The 15342-nt window shown below is 43.1% G+C and overlaps 1 protein-coding gene across 2 annotated transcripts in view; it reads right to left on the reverse strand.

Annotated features, from left to right (window-relative positions):
* Positions 1-14440, reverse strand: part of CRACD (capping protein inhibiting regulator of actin dynamics) — a 204572-nt gene extending 190132 nt beyond the window's left edge. For both annotated transcript variants that reach the window (XM_084625694.1, XM_084625693.1), the window contains exon 1: positions 14113-14440. The gene's annotated coding sequence lies outside the window, so the exon portion shown is untranslated. The remainder of the gene's footprint in view (positions 1-14112) is intronic.
* Positions 14441-15342: the final 902 nt, after the last annotated feature.

Raw genomic sequence — 15342 nt, forward strand, 5'->3', positions numbered from 1 at the left:
CTGGGGCAGCGGGTTGGGGTGAGGGCTCCAGCTGGGGTTAGGGGCTCTGGGCTAGGGCTGGCAGTTGGGGTGTGTGTGGGAGTGCGGGCTCCAGGAAGAGTCTCCGGGCTGGGGCAAGGGGTTGGGCTGTGGGAGGGGGTGTGGAGTCCAAGCTACACTTACTGCAGCTCCCAGGAAGCAGCCACCAGGTCCGTGTGGCCCCATAGCCACATGGGTGTCCAGGGAGGCTCTGCACATGCCCTCGCACCCGCAGGCACCACCCCTGCAGCTCCCATTGGTTGTGGTTCCTGGCCAATGGGAGCTGCGGAGCTGGCACTGGGGCAAGGGCAACCCACGGAGCCTCCCTGGCTGCCCATGTGCCTAGGGGCCACAGGGACCTGGAGGCCGCTTCCGGGAGCCCTGCGGAGCTAGGGCAGGCAGGGAGCCTGCCTTAGCCCCAGGCCTCTGCTGCACCGCCAACCGGACCTCCCAGGGTCCCTTTTTGACCAGGTGTTCTGGTCGAAAACTGGACACCTGGCAACTCTAGATGTAGGTGGGTTTTGTTTTGTTCGTAAAACAATAGAAACCTACTTGTGTACCTAGAGTACAAATCTAATCATAACTAGACATTTACAATCCTGCCATCCTACCCTCAGACTAAATCCCAATTGACTTGCTATGGACATCCTGCCATAGTAATATTCTACATTTGTAGCCAACGTGGCCATCCTTGGAAAATTTCCCATTGAGATTGTAGGACTGGCTCCTAAAGTTTGCTTTGATAGGATGTCTATTGCAGCTGAATAACTTGTTCTACTACAGACTATGAAACTTCAGAGTATCCAGTCCATATTATGCTAAGATCACAAGCCATACAGCTGAGGGTGGTTGGGAAAGCAACCTTTCTGCCACCCCTAATCCCAGGGCTACCCAGGGGCTAATTTGGCTTCTAGCACAAGTCATTAAAGCAGCCTTGAGGCTGCTCTAAATTGTGTCTGGCTGCACCAACACCCTTCACCCCCACCCCCAGGAGCTGTTCTGGCAACCAGAGTTCCCTAGAGTAGTGCTCCAATCATGCCCTGACAAACTCCCTATACCAGAAGAATCCTCTGGAAGGTGGCTAACAACAAGGGAACAGTATCTGGTCCAGTGAGTTAAAATTTAGGTTTATGCACTATGCTCATTTTATTGTTTGTATTTCTGGTCAAAGGACAAAATGAGAGAGATCCCCTCCTTCCCTCCAAACTGCCAGGCAATTATTTGGTTCAAACACAGGGAAGACCATAAATGAGAACAGGGACGAAATGGAAGGTGACCCACAGCCTAACTCCTACATAATCCTTAATTGGGGATTCAGAACCTGAGGGGGGGGATCCCAAATACGCTCCCTTTATGCGAGGATGAGGGGGAAGATAGGGATAATAATCTGCATGAGATTTAAGCCATCTGCTGCCCCAAAATCAAAACTGATACCGGTAGCCTCATGTGTCTTGTGCTTGACTTTACCCCAATAGCATGCCCCACTACCCACGGACTGTGACAATTTATCATGGTTTATTTTTTAATTCCAGCATTGTTAACCTACCCCCAACTAACAAGACACTCTCCAGGCTTCTGTGAGGAACATAAAAACCCACTAGACATCATTCACTCAAGTTGAAAAGGAAAATCCCTTCCTAGCTCCCAAAAGGCAATCGGGCTAGGCTCACAGCACACCTGGTGTACGTCCACACTGTGATAAATGACCCGTGGCTGAACTAGGTTAGTTGACTCGGGCTAGCAGGACTACAAAATTGCAGTGTAGATGTTCAGACTCAGACTGGAGTATGAGTTCTGGGATCCCAGAAATGGGGAGGGTCCCAGAGCCCGGGCTCCAGCCCAAACTGGAACATCTACACTGCAGTTTTATAGCCCCTCAGCCTAAGCCGCATGAGACCGAGTCAGCTGACAGGGGCCAGCCGCAGGTATTTTACTGCAGTGTAGACATCTCTCTGGAGAGCTGGCCAGGCAACTACAAAAACAAAGAAAGTTGAGAGTGGTGGGAGCACTCTGTGGAAGCTGACCCCTTGACCAGGCACTTTTTATCCCTCAGAAGGGGAGACACAGGAACCAGTTGACTGGTTACAGTCACAGCCTAGAGGTGATGCCTAGCCACTCCCATTAGCCCTGAACATGCTTTCCGCATACACCTGGGAAAGTGGGAAGTGTGGGGCAAGCAGAGACTCAGGGTTATAATTCCCTGGCAGTTCAACCAACCTCCTCTCCCCCGACATCTTCCTCTCAGCTGGGTGTGGTGGCGGGAGGAAAGGCATTATACAGAAGCTGCAATATTTTACACCAGTATCACCTGCTGCAGGGAATTCAGCAGAATTATCTCACCTACAGGCCAAATATATACACAATAAGTTATAGGAAGAGGTGATTGCAGCATAAAGAGCTCCTGAGACATTTGGATTTCTTTCTTTGGAAGAGGATTAACGAGTCAGGTATAGAAGCAGGAAGGTGGCATTAAGATAAATAAGAAATGGGCAGGCACACTGGGCCAGATGGTCTTTTTCCTTTCTTAAGATTTCTTATATTCTGAATTTTATTAGCATTCAGCAAGGATTGTTCACAAGTAACCCTTTGCTTGCAAATGCTCCAATAAAGTATGCAGCATGGATGTTGCAGTTTTCCATTTCAGAAAAACAGAACAGCACATTTGTTAAAAACAAATCCCATTGAAAAGAGGGTCACAGTTTGGAAGCAAACCAAACTGTTTGTAGAAGGGATCAGAGAAAAGCTATACCAACCAGTCAGCCATTTGCCTGTATACTGGTGCAAAGTCATCCTCGTTCTAACTCCTCTGAAGTCAAGAGTTAGGGATGAATTTAGACCGCAAATACAGATAACTGCAACACTGTGAGCTATCTATCCACTGCTTTATACACAATAGTTGATTAGTAATGTTATAAGTCTATGAAATTAAACAAAACACCAAAACATTAAGAAACTGTGTAGATTAAAACATTATTGAAAAATGTTGGAGGGTGGCTTTCTGAAGGGTGATTTTTGAACTTCAAAAGCAGGAAACATCTCACTTTTACAGATACCAAATTTACCAGCTTCACTAAGTTACAGTATGTCAACATATGCTGCAATCATTCTGTATTAGATTGATCTAAATCATGCATTGACAGGTTTTGGAGCATCCATCAGTCTTGCAAACTAGAGGTGAGATATTAAAAATGAGAGTAATGGGCACAAATAATTAATTGCTCAAAAATACAGAGCTGATGTCCTGAAATAGAGAGCATGATCTCTAAGGCTGACAAGAACTGAGACAGGAGAAATTCTATTAATTGTGCATTGTAACCACAAGTGAATGAGTCCAAAGCAGCACATACTGAAGTCAAGCAGATAACCATTGGGGTGATCAAATACCATTAGTGATCTTTCTAAAACAATTATTGAAGCATGTGTACTCTCTCATGCTACCATTTGCAGGACTATGAGTGCAGGAAGAAGGATGATGCTATCAATATCTTTCAACCCTCTGACAAGAAAGAGTCTCAAATTTCAGTCCAGACAAACACCAAGGCCTTCTCAGTTCCAAAGGAGAGGTAAAGTATGTGTGTTCACTATAACAATAGTGTGAGAGTATTGTTTTAGTTTATTTTTGCTGTTTTTTAAATACAAAGTTAGTGGAAAACTCTTACTGGAGTTCTGAGGAAGCAACAGCTTGGGACAGTTGCCAATACCCCCCAAAAATGTGCTGTGATTTGAAGCTGTTAACATTGCACACCACACACCTGATCCAAACCCATAAAGGAAAGAAATGAAAATGTATGCCACCTAACAGTACATACCTTCTTCTCCGCTACCCACAAACACACTCTTTACCATTACTACAACTACCATACACCACAGGCTATGTATCGCAATGTTCTGCCTTTCCCTTTACACACATACCTCCATATAAAACTCTCTTCTCCCAACAGTATTAGTTGTGGATGTTTGGGGTAGTATAGTGTTAGGCTGGAAAAGTGTGGTTTGGTAAAGGAGTAATGGAAAGCTGGCATTCCTAGGGAAGACAGGGGATGGAGTTACAGATGAAGTGTATTGTCTGTGGTGTACGCTACTTGGTTGGTAATTAAAGTCCGTGGAAGTTTTACCTAAATTAGAACTGGGCTCTAAATCTGGTAAGAAATTCTCAGCACTAGAATCCTTGCAAAGTTACAGTTGAACCTCAGAGTAATGGACACCTTGGGAATGAAGGTTGTCCACAACTCTGAAATGGTCCGTAACTCTGAACAAGATGTTACGGATTTAGCCATGGTGGAGGGTTAGACTCCAGGTGGGTGGGGGGTTGGAGCTTCTGTCCCAAGGGGCTGCCAGCGCTCCCGACATGGGGCTCAGGGCTTCTGCCCCCTGGGAGCACCAGGGCTCAGGGCTTTAGACTGGGGGGAAACGCTGGGGCTTGGGGCTTCAGCCCCACAGCTCGACTCCAGGTTTCAGCCTCATGGGGGCGCCCGCCCAGGCTCAGGGCTTCCGCTACAGGGGGAGCACTGGGGCTGAAATTGGTGTTCCCTACTTAGCTAAAGCTCTGATAACCCCCGCGGGGCTGAAGCTGGGAATGGAGCCGTGGGGCTGAAGCCTCAAGCCCCAGCTCTCCCCCCGGTCTAAAGCCCTGAGCCCTGGTGTTCCTGAGGGTCAGAAATTCTCAGCCCCACATACCACCCGGAACCGTGACACTCCCTCCATGCAGCTGCAGCCCCAACCCCCCCATGGCTGAAGCCGTGAGCCCCAGGGCTAAAGCCCTGAGGCAGTGCAGTATTTGCTAGTTTGTTTTTTGTTTGTTTGGTCTCCTCTGCTGCCTGATTGATGACTTCCGGGGTGTCCATTTGTCCAGTAAGTCCGTAACTCTAATGTTCGCATCTTTGAGGTTCTACTTGAGTAATTACAGTAGACATGAGAGAACCTGAAAAAGTTTGGGGTGAGGGTAGGAGGGGAAAAGAAGTTACAGAACACATTTACCAAAGTGAAATATTTTTCCTTCTATTCCATACTGGAAGAAACTATTTATCACTCTAAAAGGATTTTAATTATGAACCTATAACCTTCTAACATTTCTAAATTATTAATTTTAGGTTCTCACCTCTCTAACTTACACACCATTAACAACTTGGAATCGGAAAACTATTGAATAATTTCCCTTAATAGTCATTCCATCTCCCCCTCCACATCAGAGCAATAAAACCAAGATAAGCTAAAAAACCCAACAACTTTCCCTTCTGTCTATGGGCCTCATCCAACTCCCGCATCTTCACGGAGAGCTGTCAGAAATTAGAATACCATCTGAACCAGAAATTAGTACTTTAAGAATACCAGAAAAGTTGTCAAATTAAATATTGATATCTGTAAAGAGTACATATTTTAAATGGTTAAGGCACTTCAGCCTGCGGTACAAATTCTGAATTACCCAAGTCAATGAAATTCAGGAGGTGGACAGGAAAACAAGGCTAGAAATAAGCAACAGCTATATGAAAAACTAAGGATACCCAATGAAAAAGACTGTTTTACCTTTTTAATTAATTTAGCTATGGAACAATTTGACCCAAGCCAACTGAGAAACTGGTTACCCATGGTTTAAAACCAGTATAACTCACCAATAGCAGTTGGTCCAATACAAGATATTACTTCTCCCACCTTGTCTCTCTGTACAGTACACACATATAGACGCTTTATGTAAATATATTACACACAAAAAACTATATTAAAGAATATGAAAGGTGCAAAGTCAAGCACTTTAAAATTTGGAAATGTCAGAATAAAGGCTGCCTGCCTTTCCAATCTTAATTTCGCCCCTTTGGGTGTATGCATTATGAGACCATCTTTAATTACATGATTTGCCACAGGACCCCTGCCTCATTCTCTGCACACCAAATGGATAGCTATTTGTGATGGTTGCCACTTGTAGGGCATCACCTACTGGTCAGGGGGTTAGGCCCTTGGAAATGCAGGATGGGGAGGGATTGTAAGGGGAGCCCAGGGTTTCCTGCTCCACCAGGCTCTGGCCTTGGGCTCTGAGGCCTTAAGGCTGCTATCCCAGGGCCACTTCCTGTACCCCTGTATTGTCCAAAGTTCGCAATCCATGGGAAGAACGTGTGAACTGCTTGGCGCCTCCTTGTGGCTAGCATAGTGTGTCAGCTCTCTCTCTCTCTCTCAGGGGGGCCATCTGGCCAGGTCACTTCCAAACCTCTCCTCCCCTTCTGGGATAATCCATAAAGAAAACAAGGGGAATTAATACAAACAGAGATAGTATGAGAAGGCGGAAATGCCTCCTTCTCAGGGTATATCAGAAGCAGGTCAGTCAGTCCTTGGGGAAGGACCTTCGGACAGTTGTTGTTGGGAGAGATCCTACCTTCCCTCAGGAGCTGCGAGTTATAAGTCTGCTCTCTACCCTAGTCTACCCGCAAGTGAGATGTTCTGCTTCCTTTTAACTCCTCCTCCAGTCTGTGCAGCTCTTGCAGGGATGGAGTTGGCTGAGCCCAGAGCTGCTCCTTAACCCCTTGCTGCCCACTATGGAATCTGTATACTTCATCACACTGTTCAGAGTTGTTTCCTCCACATTCTTCACTATGGCCCTAGGCCTTATTTACTGCACACTATTCAAACTCTGTTGTGAATACAGAATTATTTATTTCCTCGTGGGTTTTTTAGTGGCACTCATCCTTATAGTACTTGGGTGCTTCACAGATAGTTATTAATTTATTTATGCAACAGTCCTATGAGATGAAGGGATTGCTATTATCCCCATTTTACAAATGGGGAGCTGAGGCACAGAGAAGTTAAAGACAAAGATGTCCACTAAATTTGGATGTCCAGTTTGAGCTAACTGGAACCTGATTTTTTCAGGGTACTTAGCATTATACAGAATTGTGTCTGTTCAAAGCACATCTCCCATTGACTTCAGTTGCAGCTGTGAGCACTCAGCGCTTCTGCAAATCAGACCCCAGGGTCTCAGGTCAGGCACCCAGAAAGTGAAGAACATATACATAGCAACCACCTGTGAACAGTTTGTTTTAAGTGACTTGCCTAGTATCATTCAGGAACTCTGCAGCTGAGATAGGGATAGAATCCAGGGTAGCTTTCAATTGTCTTAACTAGGAGACCCTTTTTTCTCTTCTCCCTGCCTCATTCAAGACACATCTTCCAATCTCTGCAACAAATGAGGCAGGTTCCCTACAGACAATAGTCTTGTTTACGATGCAATCCTGATTCCACCCTGAGAGCGGGTTCATCTTGTGCACTGAAGGAGGCAGGAAAATAGTATGTGATCATGTAATTTAAGACTGTATCATAATGCATACGCACAAGGGGTGAATTAAGGTTGCAATGCACAGGCAATCTTAATACTCACACTTCATAACTTTTGAGTGTTTGACTGTGTATCCTTAATAATGTTCTTTTAACAGTTTTTGTTGGTAGTTAATTCCTAGGTTTAAAAACAAAACAAACAAAAACCCTATGGAAAAAACAGCAATCCCATCACCTGGCATCACACTGACACCCACATGGTCATTAGCATGGTTGGAACCTTTAGATCTCTAACACAGACCTCTGTCACAGTAATTGATAGCAATAGTATGTTTTCATCCTCTATGTGGACCAGCTCTAGAAGGGGATGAGGCACAGTTTGCCAGTGGGTTTCACAGATATTTGCTGAAATCTTGGTCCCATTCTGGGCTCCAGAACGGAGCATACTCTAGTGGGCATGCTCTAGTGAGCACAAACTCTTCTTGTCCATCCTGATCTCAACCCTTTCTGTCTCATACCTTCTAACCTGTCCCTCTTCCTCAATGCTGATTATTTGTCCCATTCTCCTTGCTTACCCAGTCCTAGTCTGCGTTCCTCAGGCTTCTCATCCCAGTCCCAGTCCCCAACTCCAGGCTTCGCTGTCCAAATCCTAATGTCCCTGCTGACTTCGAGCCTCTCAGAGTCCCCACTTGGAACCAGGTTCTCCTCTTCCAGCACCTTGTCCAATGTCTCTTTCTGCCCAGTGGCTCCCAGCTCCAGTCACAGCCCAGTAATTCCTAGCCCTGGTCTCCTTGTTAAATCAGTCCACATCTCTTCATCTGATCTGTTTACCACCCTACCCAGCCAACTGGCTCTCCGCCTCCCCCCACTCCTCCAATTTCCCTCATTAACTCCCATTGGCAGTCTCCTCACACACAGTTCCAACTCCTGCTGTCCTTGTCCAACTAGTCACAACCCACCCGCTCCCACAGCTTTCGGTCTCCTTACCCAGATAATCCCAGTCTCATCAGAATCCCTGTCTCAATCTATTACGTTCTCTCCCCTGGTCCATCTTTTGTCCACTCGGCATTCAAATCAGATGAATTCCTTCTCCATCCTGTCAACAGGGGGTCACAGAGCACAGAATGGTTAGGCTCCCTGCTCTCAGTTCCAGTGCCCAGTCCTAACTCGGTCCAGCTCACGAAAGCTTATGCTCTAATAAATTGGTTAGTCTCTAAGGTGCCACAAGTACTCCTTCTCTTATTACAGGGAAAGTATTTCTGATCCCCTATAGCCCAGGGCTGGAGCACACTCAGTTGTCTGTGGCGATGGCACATGGACAGTCCTGTCACATACAGGAGCTGTGAGGATATGGAATAGTCTAGGCACAGTCTGGTCAGCACTAGGATCTGCAAGAGGCTTGAGCATGCTCAGTGTGGATGGAATCTTCAGAGACGTTAGCTGCTAAAGCCAAAGAAATTTCTGTGCATGTGTGAACTGCAATTTTTTGAAGGTTTATAATTTGGACAATTTTTAGACAATTTTTCACAGAAGTGGCAAAATACACATCCCTGACAAAGAGGCCACTCCCTGCCAAATTTCAAGACTCTGAACCAAAGCATGGAGGCACCAGAACATTTTAAATAAAAGATCAAGATTTTATTTTTTTTTAGTATAGACAAATGAAGAAGTTTTCCCATATGTTCTCAGAAATGGCCAAACTACTGAAAACTGACTTATAACAGGAAGCGTCACAAAACCTTAAAAAGTGATGTTACCAATCCCACCTATATCATACACAACAGACAACAGATATATACACGCATGTGTGTGTACTGTATATTTATATAGATTTTTATCCATTGTAAACCAGGATTTTTCTATCTAATATTTGGGTCAAATTGTTCCATACTTCAATTGATTAGTACTTTTCATTTTTTGTACTAAAGAGTTTCCCATGTGGCTTTACTGAAGGTCACAGAAAAGAACTGCATGTTGTTTTATTTAAAAGAAAAGGATTTCTTTGAACAAGTTAAGAAGTCAATATCCTGTGTAGCAGCGGTTCTCAACCAGTGGTCTGCAGCCCCCAGGGGGTCCACAAATCCCTTCGGGGGGCCGTGGAGTCCTGCCGCTGAAACCCGATGCCTCAAGCAGGGCATGGGTGAAGCCAGGAGCGGTGCAGGGCTGAAACCCCAAAATCCCCTCCCCCAACCCCCTTTGAAGCCAGGCGCGAGGGCTGAAACCCTGATGTAGGCTGAAACCTTGAGCCCACGGGCAGTGTTGAGGGGGCACAAGCATGTTGCCCCCACAAACGGCAGTGCCTTACCCAGAGTGGGGCAGTCCTGGGTTCTGATTACATTTCTCCTAATTTTTCTCCTAAATTTTAAAGTTTTGACAACCATAATCTCTCACATACAACATCCTGCTACGGGAGTTTCACTGTAAAGCCCTAGCTTGAGCTGTTACATTAAGCTGCTTGAGTCTGACTGCTGACATTCAAAAATATGCTGAGTAATAAGACACATTCAAGCAGGTCAGCATATAATTTTTGCACAACTTGTGTTTTTTCACACACACAAACACTAATGGTATTGAGAACCTTTATTCATGTGGACTGTGTTTTCATACACTTTTTCTAACTGCAGTAAAAAGTTAGATATAAATATTAAAATTATATATGCAGCTATTTCAAAGCTTTTATGGGAAAGTGATTTAATTGATTTTACTACCTAAAACTGTAATAAGTACAGTTGATAAAAGTCACTATAGCCATATTTTAGAGGCAAACTTTAGCTGCATCAATCAGTACTGTGAACAATCAACTGAAAACTACAAATATAATTTCTCAACTTCTCTCAAGTTCTGTCTATAATTTCCTGTATCTCTGTGTATATAGGAAAGAAAATATGAATAAATTTAAATGGTATGTTATATTTGTGCAATTGTATTAATATATTAATCATTTTTGCATAATGTCTCAAGCAAATTTAATAGGTCACTTATCCATGGTGATATGCAATAGCAACTTTATGTCTGCGATCACACCAGCCTTAATTAACCCACCACTAATGTAGTGAAATATAGGTTTTTGAATGGCATTAATTACAAAGGAGTCTGCTGTATGTAAAATTTCTTTATCATACGTCATCAATGTAGATATCAATGCTGAGGTAAGAATGTCAGCTTCTGACCAGACAAAATTTGGGTTTTTTAAACAAAAGAATCATTTCATATATAATGGAGAGAGTCTCTGTGAAATTTCTTTCAGGGAGGGATATTCACGGCTGTTTGAAATCAACATTACAATACACAGTTTCTTATAAAGATGGATTTCACCCAGGGTTCTGGAACAATTTTTATAGTGGGGGTGCTGAGAGTCATTGAATCAACTGTAAACCCTGTATATAATGGAAACCACTTCAAGCAAGGGCAGCACCCTAGTTCCAGCACCTATGATTTCACAGAATCTCAGTGGGAAAACGCACTTTTCAGCAGTCACCAATGTAGTCAAAAATGGGATAACAGAATACATTTGAGCAGTCCAGTGCAGCCAACAGCAGCAGTGATTGTGTTAACACCACAATTTCACGTGCTCTATTACGATTCTAGTCAAAGGAGATAAATTTTGCTCTGAAATACATCCTGTGTAACCCCATTGAATCCAGTTCAATTGTATGGGATGCGTGCTATTGCAAAATTTGTCCCAGGTGTTTAGACTATCTCAGCATTTATATCTGTGCATCTACATTGTTCTGAGCTCTTTGATCTCCAAAGATTCACAGTGTACTCTTCCTAGAATACCACTGCTTGTGAGCTCTTTGAAACTATTATTCAGCACTGTATGTATAAATTTTGCCTTTGAAAAACCTAAAGATTCCTGGATTGATCTTATGTGTTTTTGTGGGGGCGGGAGGGGGATGCCAAAACCCCTTGAATACATAAACAGTAAACTATTCAAATATGAATAATTCAAAAGGTGGAAAAAAACTTGTTTCTTGAACTAGTTCATGAAAAGATGTGGATGCAATCATTTAAGTATATGCTGTCTCTATAAAAATAATGTATACGGTTCTTATACTTCATTTAAATGTGAAAACTATGACATTCCTCTTTTTATGTCCTCTTTTTATTCTTATTCCATTCATCTATGATGTTTGTTGTAAAACATTTTTTATTGATGCACACATTGAAAGATCCCAAAGCACAACTGATACCCAAAATACTTCATCAAAATTTTGAAGGATTGACTGAGGCACCTGGCAAAGGTATAGAACAGTGACCTAAGGCAAAACAAGAGAAGCCTCTGAAAGTCACTATTCTTATTTGCAGCAATCAAAATTCTGAATGAATCTAAAATGTGTCATTTTTTGACAAATATCCACAACTAAATTCATATGTAAAACAAAAACAATGGTCCCTTTTAAAAACAAAACCAGTTTATTATGCATACTAACACTAATATTTTAATTACCAACTTATAACTTATTATTTGCACAAGGGTGATTTGAATGAGATTAATTTAGTAGTAAATGACGCAAACTTACTTTATTTATTAACAACTCAACATTACAATAACTTTTATTAAAGACATTTAACAACCTGTATAACTTCATAAATCAGTACAGTAAAATACGTAAAGATTCAATTTTAAAATATTTGTAATGTTTTCTTTAACATGAGAATATTGTAGAAGCATTAATAATTCATACAAATAGCGAGCGCTATTCCATTACCATTTGCTGCCAGTGTTATTTATAAAATTATACAGCATACAAAGTATACAAATATGCTCACATCTGAAAAGAAATTTACTAAAATGTAAATTTGTCTTGTTTGCAAAAAATACTGCATATTTACATTCATGGTAGATGGCCCTTTGAACGTGGGCTTAATTTAAAAAGGATGTGCTGAGACAGTAACTTAGACGGTAAGTAACAACAAATAGTAGGAATCTGTTTGGTAAGTACCATATTTACTAGTATCCATTTTTAGACTCTTAATAGCTTTCTTTAAAATCTTGACATATGTAAGTATAGCTTGCTTATTGTTTCCACACACTTCACAGATACAGTCCTGTATTTTAAACTCATTGTTATAATGAAATGCAGGACCAAGAAAGAGCCTTTGATTGAACAGGTTTAACAATGAAAGAGTTGGATTTAACAAATATTTTGCTTAAATTCCTGAACTGGATTAAAACTCTCAGTGAGTTATATGTATAACTGATACACATTGGATATATATAAGAAATTTAATTTTCTTCATTAAATAAGCTTGTATTAATGTTAGTTTCTGTTGCCTAATTTAATGTTCAGAAATAGCTAAATGATTTGATACCCTACAAAAAGTATATCTAGCATTATTTGGTAGTGATAATTTCTACATTTTAATTACTAAACGTTAAGTGAAATTCAGCTATGACCACTATTATTTTTAGTCTAATTAAATAAATGGCACTAGGTCCCCAAAATGCACACAATACCAACGTAAGACAACTGCTACCTATTTTTATACTAATACACTGCTTATGAAGCATACATTGATCAAGCTGACGACTAAATTAATAGAAAATTAGCTACAGAGTATTTATTATACGCCATTAGTGGTAAATGGCACTTAGCACAGAAAAGGGTAACTCCCCCCCCACACACACACCTACTAGCAGATCAGTTTCAGTGCCATTATTGTCAAGCACATTAAATTTTCAGGATGCATGGTGTGGTTTCTAAGTTTTCTTTAACCCCTTGAACTGTGTTTTTACAATTAGGCATTTTGTATTTAAAAAGCCAGAGCTGAAACATTAATAAAAATATTCTGCAAACATCTACAAACCAAACATTTTTATTCTTCTGTTGTGACTCTTAATATTAGCAAAATTGGTCAAAATAAAATGACAACATTCACTGGAGATCTGTTAACATTACAAGGCAACAATTTGCATGGGTGGCTCATTTGCCCCCTCCCCCCCCAACAGAATGAGAAATGATCAAACTGAAGAAATTGTGTAAGAAAACAGACGAAAACCAATTTTACATCCAAGACATCTTAATCTCTAGTTTACCTATTCCAGTTCTTAGGGGAAAGGTAAAAACTAGAAACCATGTATTGTATATTTTAACCATGAAAACCAGCAGATTTCATAACTCATTACAAGATGATGTCAGAGGTTCATGATAAATGGCTTAGAGGAGATTAAACAAAGCAATGTAGCTCTTGGAGGTGATAATGTGGAACAAAAGTCATATTTCTGAGACCTCTTGCTTTTCAGCAAAGGAAAATGAATACAGGATTCTTCTGGGAAATGCTAACAAAGGAAAATATAGAAGAAATTTAAAAGAGCCAATCCAGCTATTAAATTCTCAGAAGGCAACAAAGTAGCACCTTCAATGAACACTCACAGGCATTCCTAACATTTGTATTTAACAAAAAGACAGTTTTACAGCAGGAGATACTGCTTACATGCCCCTTTTTCTGATCTATTCATTGTGCATCCAACTGCTCCTAGTGTACATAATATTCACACTTTCTTTCATTGCTATTAATGGGGAAATATCACAGGTAGCAAAACTGATGCTAATCCCAGGCTCACAACAAACAATCGCACACATGTAGTTTAATAATCTTTAAGGGAAGACTAGCCGTGCCTAACAATAGAAAACAGCCCGGAACGTCAAATAGCCCTGACAAGCAGGAATCGCTGAGTAGAGGCAAAGGGATGCTAACGAGTGAGAGAGGCAAGGTCAGGATGCGAGGAAGCATAGTACAGCGCTACAGCTTTCCGGGGGGAGGGACGGGGACCTAACTGCAGCCATTTACACTGAAACAACATTTGTTAGGGAAGCAGGGGCGTCCTACCTCTTTCCCTCCGCCGTTTGGTGAGCAGCGATGGAGTGCGCAGTGGTTTCCTTTGGCGATGGATGCAACAGCAGCAGCCGCCCAGCCTCCCTCTTAAGCAGCCTCCATTGCTCTCCCCGCGGCTGCCACACCATGGCAATGCAAGCTCAGTCACTCCGGTGATCACATGCTCCCTGCAACCCACCAGCCCCACGCTGGGTAGCAAGAGAAGGCACGCTCCCGCTGCCTTGCCAAATGGGAGTGTTTGGGTAAAAGTTGGATCCTGCCGAATTGTATTGCCTTAATAGAGAACGGCTCCTACTGGGGGAAAAAGGTAAAAACTGGATTCTACCTGGATCCCGATGATATTTGTACCCAAGCCCCCAAATTCCATTGCTTAAACAGGTTTCAGAGTAGCACCCCTGTTAGTCTGTATTCGCAAAAAGAAAAGGAGGACTTGTGGCACCTTAGAGACTAACCAATTTATTTGAGCATGCTCAAATAAATTGGATGCATCCGATGAAGTGAGCTGTAGCTCACAAAAGCTTATGCTCAAATAAATTCGTTAGTCTCTAAGGTGCCAGGATGCATCGGATGAAGTGAGCTGTAGCTGCCACTTCAATGAGCATTTGTCTCTTTTCTATTATCATAAGTATCTTCATCTTCCCTACAGTGACTCATGGTCATGCTGCCTGAGTCAGTGTTCAGAGTAACAGCCGTGTTAGTCTGTATTCACAAAAAGAAAAGGAGGACTTGTGGCACCTTAGAGACTAATCAATTTATGTGAGCATAAGTTTGCTCAAAGAGAACCTCAGAGAACCTCCCCCAGCCCCAACCTAGCCCAGCCCCCAACCTGCCACAGTTGGGGCCGACCCCCGGCCCCAGCAATGGCCTGGGCACCCCAACCCGGCCCCAACCATGGCTTGGGCCCAGCTGCAGCCCAGGCAGCCCTCCCAGCACCTAGCCCTAGCTGGACCTATGGGGGCCGGAGGAGGGGCACCTTTCCTGCCACCCCAGAGCTGCTGCTGCAGCAGCAGGGAGAGGCGTCTCTCCTCTCCAGCCCAGGTGCTGCTGTGGGGAGAGAGGGCTGGGGGAGTCCCTGCCGTAGCCCCGGAGCACCCTCCTGCACCCAAACCCCTCATCCCCAGAGCCTGCACACCCAGCTGAAGCCCTCATCCCCTGAACCCAACCCTCTGCCCCAGCCCTGAGCCCCTCACCCCCAGCCCCACCCCAGAGCCCACCTTCCCAGCT

Source organism: Lepidochelys olivacea (assembly GCF_965140295.1).
Source record: "Lepidochelys olivacea isolate rLepOli2 genome assembly, chromosome: 4".
NCBI lineage: Eukaryota > Metazoa > Chordata > Testudines > Cheloniidae > Lepidochelys > Lepidochelys olivacea.